General features: G+C 42.0%; 1 protein-coding gene across 1 annotated transcript in view; it reads left to right on the top strand.

Moving 5' to 3' along the window:
* LOC118508184 (leucine-rich repeat neuronal protein 3-like) overlaps positions 1-2,992 on the top strand; it is a 79,244-nt gene extending 76,252 nt beyond the window's left edge. Inside the window, 1 exon segment of the mRNA XM_036047743.1 lies at positions 853-2,992. The gene's annotated coding sequence lies outside the window, so the exon portion shown is untranslated.
* Positions 2,993-18,094: the final 15,102 nt, after the last annotated feature.

Genomic DNA, 18,094 nt, shown 5'->3' with positions numbered 1-18,094 from the left:
AAAGGTAGGAAAAATAAACAAAGGTAATGTTTTTTAGAATACATTGTATTAAAAGGCACGTTTTTGTTTCAGATAAATTTTGAGTTTTATTTAAATTAGTAATATTTAATATGAATATTTAACAAAAAAATATTTCTTTGTTAGAAGCGATCCGATGGCCGAGGCGGCGCCGGTCTTCACACGGCAGGACCGGTGTTCAAATCCCATCCAGACCACCTCCCCGAGCGCGCAGGGCTGACCACTTTGCTACGGGTAAAAACAAGTCACAGAAAGCCAGAAATGGCAGGCCGAGACCTATCGAGGTTGTAGTGCCAAGGGAGCAGAAGAAATTTTAATTAAAAAAATATATATTTTAAAGTGTAATTTTTTAACTTCTTTTCACGTTTGTAAGATTTTTTTGAACAAGTGTTTGTTATAATTCTTTGCATTCATTCGAAACTGCCCACTGACCATTTTGTACCAAAGCTGTATTACCTTTTTGCTTTGGGAAGTATCATTTGGCAAGCAATCTTACAGCAAGAAAAAAGTACATGAACATTTTGATGATTTCAAAAATAAATTCCACCTAAGCTAAGCTGCCTTACCAGCCTCCCGGGACGAGAGAAAAAAAAACCTTCGCTACGCTGCTATTTATCACCGATCATCAAACAGGTCCCAAACACACACACACGGAGCACAAAATAAACCCTCCCGGAAATTGAAATGCCTCATTCACCAGTACACGCTAAAACCCCATCCACATGTACACCGTAATCTCTATTTAATGAAAAATTTCCCCTTAAATTCATCTTTTTTTTTCGTCTCTTCCTTTAATTCTACTTTGTATCCCTCCGATGCCAATCAACATGCTAGCCGATCGAATAAAATAGAAAATCCGGAACTGCACTGGTAAGTCTCTAGGTGGCCGGTGGTAAAAAAAACAGTAACAAAACACCCTGCCTACAAGATGTAGACTTCTTCATCGTCATCATCCTCATCCCCGTCAGCGGAAGCAACAAGACAGACAGATAGAATCGACGCAACCAAAGATATACGTACAAGTGGATTATGCTTTTTGGCAGGAACAAGAAAATAAAATAAAAACCCCGGAGAGAAAGAATAACGCTTACGAACGACACCGACTCATCTGTTCCGGGGGGGGATGATTTTTGCATTCTAGATGCAAGAAGTAGGAAGTAGGAGAAAGGAGCAGGATAATCTTTCGCGCAACACAGACAGACACAAAGGCAGGTGGAGCATGAAGAAGGAAATACGGTCGCGGGATGCGGGATACACGCACGCCCACCCAAATGAAGATTGAAGTGCGGTGACAGGTGACGTCAGAAAACGATGATGGGCCGGACGGTTTGAGTAAGGCAAGTGGCAAGAGTGGTGGCCATCTACCCCAAAAAAAACCCCCCAAGGAAGAGTTTAGGGCTTACGCCTTTAGGTTTAGGTTATGCAAAAATGTGTAAATTAAATTTAGCGACGAGAATGATACGTGCATCAAACGTAGAAGAAAAAAGAAGCAAAAAGACATTATATTAATGATAACAGCAGAAGGGAAAGTAACGATTTTGATAAACGAAAGGAGAGAAGAAAACGTGAAAATAAGATAAGAAAAGAGGAATTGTTTGTTGTACACACTATCCACTACACGGCAGGATTTAATTTTGTTGCTCAATAAAGCAATAAATTCATTATTCATTTTGAGTTATCGCTTCCTTTTTTTTAGGTTATCCTAACCACTCAAAAACATGTGAATAGAGTGAAAAAGTTAAAGGAAAAAAAGTCTATACACTAACGCGCTTCGATTGTACACCCAAACCCACATGCTGAAATACGTGTGATACATATAAAAGTGGAAAAAAATCAAAGTGGAGCACAAAAACCCTTTCGTGAAAAAAAGATAACAAGTGTAAAAATACATCTAAATCGAAGAAGACATTTCTAATTTTATATTTAAATTGTAACAAAAAAAACATACTCGCGTTTTTTTTTTAATAATTGTTTCGCACTCGAAATGATACAAACACCACATAAAGAAAACAGGAGAAAAAAGAGGAAAAAAGGGAGACAAAAAAATGACAAACACAAACACACAAACACATAAAGTATAGAATAGAAAAGAGAAACACAAATAAAAAGAAACGGCGCGCTAAACCAAGTATCGTGAGAATTGACAAAAAGCAATAAACGTTTTACAAAGCAAAAAGAAAAAAGAAAGAAAAAACAAATCAGCAAAAGCTAGCAAAAGAGTCGAAGAAAAAGAGGAAAATAACTAAAAAGCATGTGAAATTCAAACTAGAGCTAAATAGAACGCGAGAGAAATGTGTTATAGTAGCATAGAAAAACAAAGTGGAAAACAAAAGCATAAAATGAAAACCTGGAAGTGAGCAGAAAGCCGAAACGAAGCAACACAAAAAAATATATAAAAGCTGAAAACTATTTATAAAACAACACACACACAACTAAATAATCAAACACAAACACATAAGAAACGGAAAACAGAAACAAAAAAAAGGAAGAAGCAACGTGAATTGTGAAAGGAAGAAAAATCTGGAATCGCACTTAGGAAAATTCTTCGTGCCAAAGGAGAACACAAAATGGTGGCACTTTGCCATCGGGGGTTTTGTTTTTGGCTGATGGTTTAAAAATTGTATCTTTCTTGCGTGAGAACAGAAAACAAAATGGCGCAAGCACATCAGTAGCTAATACGAAACGCCAGACCCTTAAACAAGCGTGTATAATCACTCCCGAAAGCAGAAAAGAAACACACTGGAAGTGAAAAGGGAATTGATTATTTAGCTAATTTTATATTTTTCATACACGTAAAGCGGTCCCGAGGCTCCGGAGCTGTCAAAACAACTGTCACCGGCATCAACAGAAAGGGACGTCAAAGTAGGCCTCGAACAACACAACACACACACTCCTCACACACATACCAACACCAGCGCTCTGTAAAGACGAAGTTAAGTTGCAAATAAACGGAAAAATGTATCGAATAATAATATTAAAACGTGTTTGCTTCTTTTTTTATTTAGCTATTTTAAGACCTTTACAGGGTTCTTCGAATCAGTTTTGACTGACAGGATGCCATCGGCAAAAGTAAGCTGTAAACATTTAATTTTCACCCAGCCTGCTTTTCCGAATTCCGAAGGAAAAATTTAAACAAACGTCACAAATATCACAAAGCTTTTTTTTATTGCCTTTGTTCACATTCCCGAACTCATCACCATTCCCGCGAGGTACTGTTATGTCCTTATTATCCTTGGCGATTGTCGGGATTTATTAGCTCATAAAATCGGCAAAAAGGGTGCTTAATCGCATTAAGCGTTTGCTCACACGATGCACCCAAACCAAACAACGGCACTGCAATGGCGGCGCTGGTCCATCTTTCTCGCACTGAGCGCGTGTTAAAATGTTGATTTTATATACATTTTTCTCATCCCTTATTTTATTATGCGTTGTGTTTTTTTTTTATTGCCCTCTTCTGTGAGCTCTCTTCTTTGGAGGGAGGGGGCGATTTTTCCCACGCACTCGGGAATGCATTTCCCGGGGTCTGTGAAATTGATTACAATTTATATTTACTGTTCAGTAGCTTTCGCAAATATGTTTGCAGGGCATTTGTTTGTCTCTCTCTCTCTCTTACTCGCTTTTCGTCGTTTTTCTTTACATTTTCTCCCGTTACAATCGTTGGTGCAATTGAAAGACAACAAAGCTGTCCGTTGGTACGGCTGTTTTCCCATACATCCGCTTTTTCTCCCACGGAACCGGGGTAATCCTTGCAGCAGCTTTTTTTTCGTCGAACGATTGATCATTATTACTTCTGCTCAGCAGGATGAATTTCATTACTCGGATGGACCCCGGCCCGGTAAAAACTTAATTTATGTACGACTTTTTTATTTAATTGTGTTTGTGCGATGGAATATCAATTTTTGAACGGTTTTTTTAAGGGCTGACTCGGTTTGCTGCATCGATTGCATTTCGCTCTGAGGTAATCACGTAATGTTTGATGAGCGCAATGAATTTGATTAATTTCTGTGATTATAGGTGTATCCGGGAAGCCTTCCCAGCAGCCTGACATGCATCCCACATGTGGAGGTCTCTCGGGATCTCTCGATGCAGGGGAATAATTAAATTATGGTGCAAATATTGGCCCGCGAGAAGGAAAAATAAAGATTGATTTTTATTTCTCCTTTCATGGCTCACGGTCGCTTCGTGTGCTGTAAATAATACAAAGCTAGGTTATTTGCATCAGAAAAGAGCCTTTTTTCTCTTTCTCTCTCTCGCTCTCTCTCGAGCAGAACGGTTGCCATGGAAAGCATTCCATCGAAAATCCAGGCTACTGCAAAAATCGCCACCACCTCTACGGTAACCTGATTAGGGAAACAACGCCAGTAGGAAAAAGCTCCCAAAAGCTGCCCAACAAACTGCACAAAAAAACCTTCATGCGAGGCTGAAATGAATCATTTTCTCGAATTTTAGTGCAACAAAACACAATTAAATTCAACAATTTGCTACGTTCACTCAAAATGCACACGCGCACACACACACACACGCGCTCGCACACTAATTGGTTGCCTAATTTTCCGACACATTAATCCTCCTTCAAGTGAAGCAGGGCGAATGAAGGAAGGTGAGCGGTAGCGTAAAAAAAAGTTTCTGAAAACATACGCGAGCGTGCTAATTAACGTGAGCGTGGGGTGGGTGGGTCGAAATATTAATTTCTCGTTGGAGAGTGGAGCAACCGCCACCAACAGCAACGGAAAAATGGAGCGCACAACAGCTCATCAGCATAATCGCGCGTGAAACGGTAAATATGGTTTTGTGGATTGTTTGTTTTTGTTTTTACTCACTGCTTTTCAATTATTGTTGTTGAACAAAAAAAGGAAGAATGGAAATAGTATGTGTTATGATGCTTGCCTTAAAGTAGTATAAAGATTTGCTTTTTTCAGTGAGCTACCAGGCGCCTCCATTGAGTTTACGAAAATATTTTGAACACGACTCTATTTACCCTGCTTGCTTTGTCTTCTACGTTTTTCTAAAGCAGATCGGAAAGATTTTTCTTAAGAAAAATACGATAAAACTCCATTCAAATTGCCCATTGATTGCAATCAATCATCAATAGCGAATAGCGATGCTGGGAACAGCTGCACGGTTTGTGACCTTTTCTTATCATTCTCGGTACGATCATTGGTTGGTTTGTGGGCTATTTATTGAATTTAGATGGAAAAACGGAAGCTATTTCTTCTCAGCTGGTTTGGTTATCTGATTTTCTCAGGTAGGTATTTGTTTGCAAATAAATCTTTTCATTTTCAGCTTTCCCTTAACCGAATGTGTTGTTCTAGTTCATTATCTCTTTGATGTTCCTTGGTTTTCTTTTTTATTTATGTTTTCATTACTTTTTGAAACTTGTATCATAAATACTAAAATTTTCTCCTGATTATAGTTTTCTTTTTTCCTTTATAATGAAAACACTATACTCTAACTCGCTGTCAAGGATGCTATCCTTCGAGGAAAATTACCAGCAAAGTAGTAATTATTACCAAACCGGCCCCGAATTCCCAAACAAAAACCACCAACCGGCACACGAAGACTCACCTAGAAGCAATAACAACTCCACTACCGAATCCCCAACCCTACCATATTGCGGTGATTGGCCGTAAATCCTTCCGCCCAGCTGCACGGGATGCGGCGACACCCTCGAAGGGCCAGGACCCGGTACTCCGGTCTGGTCGATGTCGGTGCCAAAAGTATGTGGCATTATTTCACCCGATTATAGAACACACCAACACACACTCACACACACACACTGGTCCCCGTTGCATTGCACGATTTTCGTACCAGCACCACCATTCGGGAAGGGAAATTTATCCAATGTGTTACCCCCCAAGAAACCGGTTTTATTGTTTCTCCACCTCGGTGCCGATGAAGGTGTTAAAATACCCCTATCTGTTTTAGTTTTCTTCCCATAATGCCACATAAGACCGATTTTCACCAACGTTTGCCACCAGCACCCCGATCAACCCGCGGTACAACTACTCTCTCTCACTCTCTCTCTCTCTAGCCGACCCGACTTGTAGCAACGCTTACAACTGCCGAAGCACACTTGCCCAGGTACTTGGCAGCATCTTGGTGGACCGGATCGTCGGTCGATAGCGGGGTAACAGCTGCGACATGTTTTGTGAATTAATCCATGAATAATTAAATTTTATAATAGGATTATTTTCCACCATTTTCCCGCAACAACAATCGACCCCGGGCTGCTGCTGCTGCTGCTGTGCAGGTGCTCGAACCGATCCCAGCTTACATTGTTACCTTGGTGCGGGGAAGGAGGGGGTGAGGGAGGTGTTGAAAACGCCCGGTACCAGCATCTTCATTCAACCGTAGATAGATAGATAGATAGACAGGCCCCGGAGGAGACCGAGGAGATTGCTGCCAACTATCGGAAGGTTGAAGTATTTACTGTCAATTGCTTCGTCGATGCAGAAGAATCTTTTGCCCTATGTCAGCAGCCCTCCAGTTTTTTTTTAGTTGTTGCTTTGGCGAAGAAGTTACAGCAAAATAATTGTTTTCTTCTTGCTCTTCTGCTTCGATGCGTCACAATAAACAGAGCGAATGATATCCAGGAAGTTAAACGATTACTTTTAGATCATTTCGTTGAAGCGCCCACAAGTCCTTGAAAGACAAAAATGAAAAAGGTCACCACTGGGTCTACTGTTCTCAATACTAATCATAGATTTATCCACTAGAATAAAGGATAAATAGCATTAGCAATATCTCATCTTTCAATTGAATTGATGATGCAAAATTGGATTGTGAAAATTTAAATGCTTAAGAGATTGTGGTTATGAGTTTAACAGTCACCCAGAACAAACCAAAGGAGATCATCGGGGAGCTCTATTGCATAAACCAATATACTGTATCGACTGCTATGACCTCTGTGAAGGAGCATCCTTTCGCTGCAAGCTAGAAGAGTCTCATTAGCTCATGGGGTCCAACAGCGATCGTAAATCTAAGACGACTGCCAATCCTCGCCAAACTCTCTAATTGCGGAGCCATGACGAGTTGCTCAGGATAATAAGCTGTACAGTATAGATGCTGTCTCTAATAGCTACTCAGATTGGTTCATATCATCAGACATACTTGAGGAGATATGCCTTAGAAGTTTCAAGGCAATCATTTCCGACTTTAAGGCTTGATGGGCTCCAGAAGTTTGAAGAATAAGAATCGACTCCGATGTATAAATGGTTGTGAAGGTACACGTGCTCTCATCTTCTCCACGTCGTAGGACAGCGTCAAATCAGCGACAACGATAGCTGTAGTTGAGTTGAAAGTTGTGCGTTTTGTCGAAACATGTGGTGCCTCATAGATCTAAACTCCAATGGGTTGAGGTGACAAGTTGCAGTCGATGTCGGAGAACTACATTTATAAGACTTATCCAGCTTGATGGTTGAATTGCTTTAGGAACAGAACAGTTACTTCGTCTTCCTTGGAACTACAACCTCGTAAGGTCTCGGCCAGTTTATTTCTAGCTCTCTGTGACTTGATTTTACCCGCAGCAGAATGACTATTCTTCAACGTCCTGGGTACAGGGAGGAGGTCTGGATGGTATTCGATGCCTGGTCCTGCCGTAAAGAGAAGCTTTGAACAGCAGAATATCGTAGAGATCCCTCCTGGACGAGAGGATATCTTAGACGACCTCTTGATAGGGGAATCTTGAAGTCATTACATAGACGAGGTCTTCAGAACGGAAAGGCAAAGGAGTTCAAACTAAACTAGGGGGTATAAGGAAATTATCTAATGTGATTATTTGATCTAGATAAACTACAATTTCAAATTTATCGACTTTCATTTTCAAAACTATCTCGTCAAAGCCTAGCTTTAATTAAGCTATTCTCGGCTCTTGTTGTTTAAATCCCTTCTGACATTTTACTATAAAACTAAGCATTCATTCATGTGATTTTCTACTCACTCAACACAGGAAACTAGTCAAAGTTTTCCTATCAGGATTCCAATTCACCATTTCAAATGCATTTTTAAAGAAGTACCATCCTATCCTCTCCCGCATAGATTCTTCTCAATGTCAAACTATCCAGTCCAGCTTCAGCCGCGTTCCAGTGTAGTCACAACCATCACAAAGACATCCAATTAACTGTCACCCTGGGTCCCTGGTTCCCTGCTGCCAGCTATCCCCGTCGAACAGAAACAAGCCAAGAATTACTCTTGGGCCAACCGAACAAAAAACAACCGACCTTCCTACCTCAATCAGCATTGTGTCGATGTAAAGCGAACCAATTTCATGGTTCCTCCGTGGCACCATCCGGTCCTGCTTCCCTAAGCTTCCGTTTCGAAACATTGCGCCAAATCTGTTTTACTTTGTTGAATCAATTACAGCCAGAAAACTGTCCTGCCACGCTGCTGCTGCTGCTACTGCTGCTGCTGCCGGACATCTGTTGCAGTGGAAAACGGTCCGGAAGTCCCTCGAGGGGAGCAGCTGGCAGGGAAAAGTTCAAATCCTGGTACGGTGCAGTCAGCATCGAGCTGCATTTCGGCAAAACGCGAAATTAAACTGCACCATCCGAGGTTCTGGGCAGTTCGGGCGATTGTGCCGTGGCTTGGTGACGACGCTGCTCCGGCACCAATCCAAACCAAACCAAACCTCGTCTAATTAGTGTGCCGGGCGCGCTAGTGAATCGCCTGCGAGCCAATTTTCTCGCGGCAAGAGCTTGGTTGATTCAACAAAAATTATTACCAAGCACAAATAGCAGCAGCGCGCAGTGCCAGTGCTGCATTTTTTTATTGTGCAAAATCTTCTCTCTCTCTCTGTCTCTCTCTCTCTCTCTCTCTGTGTTTCCTTTTCCCATTTCTCTATTTGTATTGTACGGAAACAAAAAAATCTTTTTTCCCGCCGGTTTGCCATTGAAGGATTGGCGGTTCAGGCACAAAAGGTGTGTGAAAATCAGGGATTTTCCGCAGCACCACTGTTCGAAAGTAAACACTAATTAAATAGCTTCTAATAGCTTCCAGGTTTTTGGCTCACCGACACCACCCAGAGCAGGTGTGTCCTTGTGTCCGGCAGTAGCGGTAGGGGAACGAAACGGTAACGCTAGAACCTCGTCCGGAGCTGCGAAACGGAAAAAAGAGTGCAAATTTATTTCCACGTTACGATTGTTACGTTACCAAATGGGTGGTAACTACTCCCAGCGGGAGGGAAAACCAGCTTGCACGCTGCAATAAAAAAGAGCGCCAAGATCGACGGCTAAGCAGCTTCCGCCAGGGGAACAGAATAGCAGGATTCGCTCGTACGCTTTCTTTCTTTCTTGCTTTGTTTAACTGCTTCTTCAGCTGTTTTCAATTTTATTTGCAGAAGAAATTTTCGACACCCGTGGCAAAATGGAGGCGAGCATCCGTTAATGCAATTTCCTCCCGGGTGGTTGGGGTGGGATTGCCGCATCATGCATCGTTGTTGCTGCAGCCAGCTGGACCAACTTGAAGCTGCAGGAAGAACGCATCCCAAGCGAAACCTAACAATTCTCTTTTACGATTGCAGTCAAAGTGTTTTGTGCTGTTGAATAGCCTAGTTTCACGTTTTGTTCGCTTCCTTTTTGGTTTATTTTTGTCATGAAAGTGGGTTATTGCGCTAGTCAAAAAAAGGCTTTCTGGGTAAACGACTTAATACTTTAGTTTGTGTTTTGTGCAAAAGATTTTCTATTTCACGTTACACGTTTTTTCGAACCTAAATTTATTGTAGTATAAATACAGGGTTTACACAGCCAATCGAGAGAAAAATGAGAGAAAATCGAGAGAGAAACGAGAGAGAATCGAGAGAGAAATAAGAGAGAAATGGGAGATAAATAAGAGAAAATCGAGCGAGAAACAAGAGTTACATGAGAGCAGATTGAAATAGTATCAAAAGATAAATGAGAGAAAATCGAGAGAGATAGAAAGAAATGAGAGTAATGAAAGATAATTGAAAGCAATTCGAGAAAGAATCAAGAGAGAAATGAGAGAGATAAATGAGAGAGAAATGAGCGAAAAATGAGAGAAATTCTAGAAATAATCGAGGGATGGTGAGAGCATCGAGAGAGAAACAAAAGAGTAATGAGCGATAAACGAGAAAGAAATGAGAGCAAAATGGGAGTGAAATCAGAGCGAAATCAAAGAGAAATGAGAGAAGAATCAAAAAGAACCAACAGAGAAATGAGAGAAAATCGAGGGAAAATCGAGAAAGAATCGAGAGAGATATGAGAGAGAAATAAGAGAGAATCGAAAGAGACATAACAGAGAATCGAGAGAGAATCGAGAGTGAAATGGGAGAGAATCGAGAGAGAATTTGCTCTGTTTTTCACTTCTCATTTCTCTCTCGATTCTTTCTTATTTCTCTTTCGATTCTCTTTTATGCCTCTTCCATTTCTCTCTCTCTCTCATTTATCTCTCAATTCTCTCTCATATCTCTCTCGATTCCCGTTCGATTCTCTCCCGATTCTCTCTATTTTTTCTCTCGATTCTCTTTCATTTCTCTCTCATTTATCTCCCGATTCTTTCTCGATTTTCCCCCGATTTTTTTCTCATTCCTCCCCCGATTCATTTTGATTCCTCTCTCATTTTTCTTTGACTTCACTCTCATTTTTTCTCTCATTTCTTTCTCGTTTATCGCTTATTTCTCTTTCATTTTCTGTCATGTTTGTCTTATTTGTCTCTCGATTCTTTCTCGATTCTCTCACGATCCCTGGATTATTCCTCGATTTTCTCCCTTTTTTGCTCTTGATTCTCTTTCATTTCTCTCTCGATTCTCTCTCTCAATATTCTCCCAATCTATCTCATGACACGCTCATTTCTCTCTCGATTGTCTCTTATTTCTCGCACGATTCTCACTCATTCCTCTCATTCTTCAAATGAAAGCTGTGCATTTAAAACAAAAATATAAAATTATTATCTTACAATGATTCCACAATATTTATTCATATTTTTTGTTCTTCTTTTCCTCGAAACAGTATAAAACAAATTTACCCGAGTTCCACCGCTTAATAACCACAAACCAACCTGAATCACTGTGCTAACGTATGGCCACAGACATAAATCCCAAGCCAGCAAGCAAAAGCGAACCAAACAGCAACGCGCGAATGCGGACGTTTTAAATTCACACTGCACACAATAATTAAAACTGTTTGCCCGAATCAGCCGGCAGTCGGGGCACACTGCCGGCGACTGCAGCAAATTGTTATGTGTTTCGTGATGTGCCCATGTGCTCCATCATGACCAAATAACACCCATTTTTACGGTCCTAAACATTCTTTCCATTCTGCTGTCGGGACTACAGCTCGGTAATTGGTTATAAAAGCTCCAGAGAGGGATTTAGTTAAACTAGTTAAAATGGTTTACTATTAAAAAAATCAACAGATATTCATTGCCCATTGCAAGCTCACATGCGTACTACTATAATATTTGTCTAGCTAATGTCAAAGTTTTTCCTTTTTTCTTGTAGGATAAAACACGAACCCGATATCCTGACACTTTGAGCAAACAACAACGTCGTCCCGTCGGCGCTAATGAGCACCGCAGGAATTTAAAATCCCATCGTCAAACAATAGTCGGGTTCTGCGTGGTAGGGCAGAAGCGAACCGTACCAGAGTGACATCGCACTGATCGTCACTGATTTAACCACACCAAGGGGCCAATTGTGTCCGCTTTCCCTGGCCTTCCCGGCAAACACACACACACACACGCAGAGTCAGTTTTAACCAAATACAACATGAAAACCAAATTGTTACATTCAGCTGACAGCTGGATTACGACAGCGAGACTGCGGCGACGACACCGACAAGCATCGAGCCGGACTCGGGCGGGAGTGAGCGACCCGCAAACGTAAAACGAGGGAAAAGCAAGTGGTATGTTGGGGTTCGAGGAAAACTGTGAAAACTGTCGAACCTCCACCCGGGAAGGGATGATATCACGAAACGCACATATGTTTAATTGATTTACAGACATATTTATCAGCCGGAATATTCATGGAAATGAAAATCAAATGATTGCCCCACACAATGGTTTTCGCACATTGTTTCCGCCGCATCGGCCGACGGACGGATGGGCCATGGTGGTAGCAAACAGCAGCAGATGGGGGGGGGGGGATCTAACGAGCCTCGTGTGATTGTGGTTTCGTGCGAATACGAATAGCGCATTTCCATTTTGCCCTGGCTGGTGACGATGTTGCGATTCGAAAATGTAACTTTTCAAATGAAATCTGAGAGTCTGTAAACTGGAAAGTATGTTAAATTTAATTTACTATTTCATTACGCTTTTGAGGGACATTTATTTTAAGATCATTTTAAGTTAGTCCTCATTTAACATTAACAATTTATTACTAAGAAGAAGTTTAAAAACCCGTATCAACATAACTAAAGTCTGAAGAAGAGAGTTGGTTTACGAGACTCTGAGCTGGAGGCCGAGACGATAATGGCGCCGGTCTTCGCACGGCAGAACCGGGGTTCAAATTCCAGGAAAATCAGTCCATCCGTGAGCTACGCGGAGGCTCTTTGAGTCTGAAGTTATGATTTCGACGTGTTCAACCAAGCTAATGGATCGGATCGATGAGCTCGATGGAGAGTCGATTCCGTTAGGCTTGCACTCAGTCATGGGTTGAAATATTGATTATTATATCAAGAGTTAAACTATTATGTCCTACATCTAGCTTATTGGTCTGGCGCTTCACAAGTTCATTATTCAAGTCAGACGTCTTAAATATCTCACGACACATCCCTACCGAACGAAGCTACTCAGTGTCGAATTTTTTTCAGAACTCTTCAATGTCCATGTCCAGAAGGTTTTATGGATACTGGAACAATTCATTTGGATTTCTATCTTGTACTTAAGTATTTACCTCACCTAAGAAAATACATTCTGAGTTTGAGATATGGTTGGAGATTATCATTTCTATTGGTTCTATAAGACTTCTCTAGTTTCTAGATATCCTAAACCGCATAGCAAGACTCTCAGTACTTCAGGGTCGCTATCTGGAAGTAGCAAAATCAGACTGAGGACACCAGACTTCTGCATGTGGAATCTTATAGTTTCTCGGACAGCGACCTGCGTATACTTTTAGATCGACTACAATCAGTTATCACCAACCAATTATGAAAGGTGACATTGAGGCTATCTTCAGAAGTCTTTCAAATATCTTTCAACGCTGGCTTAATGCTTAATGTACTGATGCTGAGGAGCACCCATGGTATGTGTTTTAATGTTTAGCGTTCTATCAAGGAACAAAATGTCTGTCTGGAACTAGATTATAAGACTACACTTTACATGCCAATATCATAACGATCTTAGCAATATGGCCAGGCCGTTCTTTATGAATAAAAAAAAATCATAACGATCGTTAATTCAAAGAGGTCTGATGAGAGTTCCAAGAGCTGCATTGCTTAACCACTGTATTCAGAACCACTATGTTCAGTAAATTACTTAAGCACTAGCAGCGCTTGACTGATGTGGATAAGAGACTCCAGGTTTGCTCAAAAATCGTCCCATACGAATATCCTCAGATTTCTAGCGAGATAGATCACTGGGCGCATATGAAAGGTATTTCGTAAGTCCTTCTTCCTCATGACATTCAGGTCCTCCAAGATATTCATTTCAATTTTATGTTAATAAAGCAACCAAACATCTGCTTGTTACATCCATCCATCGTCAGCTCATCCAGCACTACTTGCCATCAACCAACAACTCCCTCTAAAATGCATCTGCACCAATCGTCTGTAAACCAAAGTAATCCTTCCGATACGATTTCTTCCCAAAAACCCGCCATCGCGGAATTAACGTTAACACTGTAAATCCTTTTAAAATTTAAACTCACCTCTCATCACTTTTGTTCCTCTTGATTGCTCTAACGCATCCCATTCGTCGCCGGTGCCAACGCAACAACGCTCGATCATAAATACCGAGCCCAGCTGGTGACAATGGCGCAACAACGAAAAAACAACCCAGCCCAATCAATCAGACGACGGAAGACACAAAACGCGCGAACGATTCAATTAAACATGCAAATGCAATAAATTGCAATCTCCAAAAATTGTGTAACCCTTCCTTCCGCCCTGGTGGACAATTTTCCACCCATCTTTTCCAGTGGCCAGCCAGTCCGGTGAGCTTGCTGGGACGTGCATAGAAAATGGGTGCCTCAGAGCCCATTGTGTGTCGCGTGTCGCGTGTGTGGTCTACGGATGGATGTTATATTTTCCTGTTCGCGCCAAACAGTTGCATGACCAAACATATCCAGCAAGCAGCAGAACGGCTCAGCTCACACAGGGAAGTGACATTATGTTGGCCGCTGCCAGTTTCGCCGTCCGCAATATTGATTGTTATTTGAAACACGTATTTTAATTACGAACAAACAGTTGACCCAATCACGCCCAACCGATCGTTTGCGCGCGACCAGCCCAGATTGGCATTGGCGCATTTTCCATTTCCATGGGAGTTCGGGGGGGGGGGGGGAGGGGGGTAGTGCAAATCGGTGAGCGATGATGAAAGTGCACCAAATTGCCGTTATGCTCGATGTTCGATTCGTCTCTCGGCGGCATCGCTCCGTTGGACATCTAATTTTCGACATCGTTTGAACCGGCGTTTTAGAAAACTTCCTCCATTTTGTTGGCGACTGGTGGAGCTTGGCAGGAGGACATTTTTGTAACGATCAGTGGACGGAAAAATCGTTTTGCGACAAAATCAAATCTCGATGCACCATGTGTGGCACTAGCATTGCCCCGATTCGGGCGACATGTGCCCGATTGAACGTATTAAAACATGATCCAAAGCAGCGCTGGATTGCTCGTTTATGCTGGAACAGTTTTTCTGCTGTCTTTTTTTGCATGCCATGCTTCACCGGCTATACTCCATACATCCGGGGGACGCACACGATGTGTACGGCACGCCGGGTGAAAAAGTAATCTGGACCATTTAATGACATTCCATTTGCGCTGCCGAAGTCAATTGAATGACCAGGCTGGAGTGGAAAACAGTTTACGGTGAAAATTGCAATTGCACACCCGCTACCCGACAGGAATGCAGGGAAAAGTGTCGGATGGGAACGGAAAACGCAGGAAAAACAAAACACCACCAACCATTGATGGGCAATGGCCTAATGTTTGGCCGGGGTTGGTGCAGTCAACCGGTTGAGCGTCCTAATTAATAAGCGCTACCCGATTAGTGTGGACAATTACTGGGTTGAATGGTGGTGCGTCAATTGCCTCACCAGTACACTTTACATTTCGGTGCGTGCTCTTGTGTGTGGGTGGATCTGCGTCGGAGAGAGTTCTATTTGTGAACAATGGGTCAACCATCCGGAATGTCATTCACGCTCCGGCAAGCGGTATGGCATTGTATTAGAATGCATTTTTTCGCCTTTCAGCTCTCTCTCTAACACAAAAGCGTAAGAATTCAAAGCGTTAAAGGCACGCTCAAATAAACTAATTAAGTCGCTTATTCGTTTTAATGAGAAAATGCGTTACAGAGGTGCGCTTAACAGGGTCATTATTTTAAAGAACGTGCTAGAGAAGCGGTAGTTGAGGGAATCGTTGTTTGGGATATTCAATTAAAATAGCCAGGCTTGTCTAGGATCGGAAACTTCGATTCAAATCCAAAACTTTTCTGAATTCCTGTAAATGTCCCAGAACTATATTGAATGCTCTCAAGTTTATGTCAGAATAAGATAAAGAACTCTTCATAATTGTAGAGGGCCAGCGAAGGAATTATTATAATGATAACCAATATGGAAGTTAAAGTGCCCTAGATTAGACTAGTGTGTGACTCAGGCTCTGAACTCTAGAATAAGTCTCCAGGAAGGCCTGTCATCCGGCCAGTCATCGAGACCGTTTCCCCGTACTGAGGAGCCTTAAGATGCTCGGCATGACCTAGCTGGTCGTGTTGAGCCAAGAGAAGAAGAAGACGCTTCAGCAATATTTGAGGACTTCTGGAGCTGGAGCTTAGCAGTTGCAACTCCTGATTAGAAGCTCAGTATTCTCTTATAATCTTCTTCTTTAGACGCTTTAGCTTCGCATGATATTGGCCTTTTATCTGTGGCCTCCTTCCTTCCTTCCTTACGATCTCTAAGGTCATTTTTGGCTTACTAGACTTATTGTTAACGCATAGTTGGATAGTCAGTCTTCAACTAAGGGGGAACGGCCCAGATGAGACTTGAATCCCGGTCCTGCCATGTGAAGACCGGCGCCACTATCAAATCTACCACCGAAACGCCCCGGTTTCATCTCTGGCCTCCTTAACTTTATTATACCCGTTGTTGGAAAATCTGTCTTGTCTGTCTGTTAAATGGGGACTATCTGGATGGGATTCGATACCTGGTCTAACTATTTAAAGGACTTCTCACGTAACTATCCCTGTTTTATTACAATGTTAAGCTGCAGCTGCTGTTTTATTACATTGTTAGCTGAAAGTGATGGTTTATAAGACGCATTTGATTATTTTTTATTACATGAAGCTCGAAAGCTGATAGGTAGTTTTGGATCCCAAGACTCTTTTAACAGATACAAACAAAACCTAAAACCAACCGATAAGTGCATCAAGACCAGCATGTTCTTCGAGTCCAATAAAACATATCTGACTTCGATCCATTAGTTTAAAGAGTTGAAGTCCGTCCAGCGAATTCGACTACATTGAACCTATAGAAGTCTTGACAACTCCAGATTGAAATGTAACTCAGGATCAAACCCGCCTTGGCAGCAGATGAGAATCTCTGATACTTGTATCACTCGTTCACTGAAGCCGTGACATAAATATCCACTCTGTGGGTTTGGATCCCTTCACTCTCTGGCTATTGACCGTTCTACTGTATGATGTGATGAAATTTATTTATTCGATTATCCTTGATAACTTTATCCTTAGAATTATCTTGGATGCCCTTCCGAATAATGATCATAAATAATGGTTTTTATATTTGTAATAAAAAAATGAAAAATTTGTTCGCTCTCTCTATCCCTCTCAAAATCAATTGAAAATAAATTGTAATTCAGCACATCAATCTAGCCTTCTACAAACTACTTCCAATGCCGGGCTAATTCCGTCCCGCAAACAAGATGCTGATTTTACGCTAAGTGCCTGATTGCACCAGCCGAAATTGTGCACCGGCACTGGCAACAACCATCATATTACCCTCCTTTAAAAAAGTCAATCTGCACTCCTTAACGTACATAGCATCCAACAAGCGATCCCGAGAAAAGGGAGAAAGCAGTTCGCAATATAGACCCCGCACGTGAAAGTAACACCCGTTGCAATGTGCACGCAGGAAGGAGACACACGCAAAAAAAAGCACGCAAAACAACACATTACAACTTCAAAACCCTCACAAGTGGCACTTGTGGAAAAATGTGCCCTTACCGCAAAAACCAACCCCCCAACCCCTTACGTCCCTTACGGATGGCCGAGAGAGAGAGAGAGCGAGAGTAAGAGAAATTTACACGCTTCGCCGAAACCTTTAACGAACTCACGTTTCCTTTCCTCAGTCGGCTTCTCCTTTTTTTTTTGTCAACCTACTCCATTGCCAAGGAAATGCTGCTGCTAGCTAGTTCAGCGCGTTGGTTGTTTGGACGGGGGCAAAAAACTACCGCAAACGTTTGCCAAGGCCTGCGTAAAGTATTTGATTGTGGCTGGAGCAGGAATGTGAAGGCCACAACGATATAGGCATCACAACAATATCTGGCTAGTTTTTCTTTCCTTCGGGCTTGGTAAGGGATGGTCACGGGATGCCAGCCATGTTCACCCACAAAAGACCCTTTTAGCTTGCTTCCTTCCGTTGAATTTAAACCCCACACAAATCCGACAACAAAACTGACCACACAAACGCGCACACCGAGACACCGAGCGCCGCCAACAAACCAATCGGACCGAACCGACGACCAAAGTGTTGATTTTCATCACCCGTTAAATTACAATCTATTTGCGAACAACGCACGAAGGGAGACCAAATTATCATACATAATGAAATATGGTAATGACTGTTTCTAACTGTCTGGGGCGCTCTCGAAACGACAGACTTTCGGTTCGCTTCTATAGCCCCGAAAGACAAAAGCGACACGGACCGATGGACAACCGGTTTTTTTGGGGGGAAGGA

This window comes from Anopheles stephensi, chromosome 2 (assembly GCF_013141755.1).
Source record: "Anopheles stephensi strain Indian chromosome 2, UCI_ANSTEP_V1.0, whole genome shotgun sequence".
NCBI lineage: Eukaryota > Metazoa > Arthropoda > Insecta > Diptera > Culicidae > Anopheles > Anopheles stephensi.
Note: the sequence above shows the minus strand (reverse complement) of the source record. Positions and strands in the feature narration are given on the sequence as shown.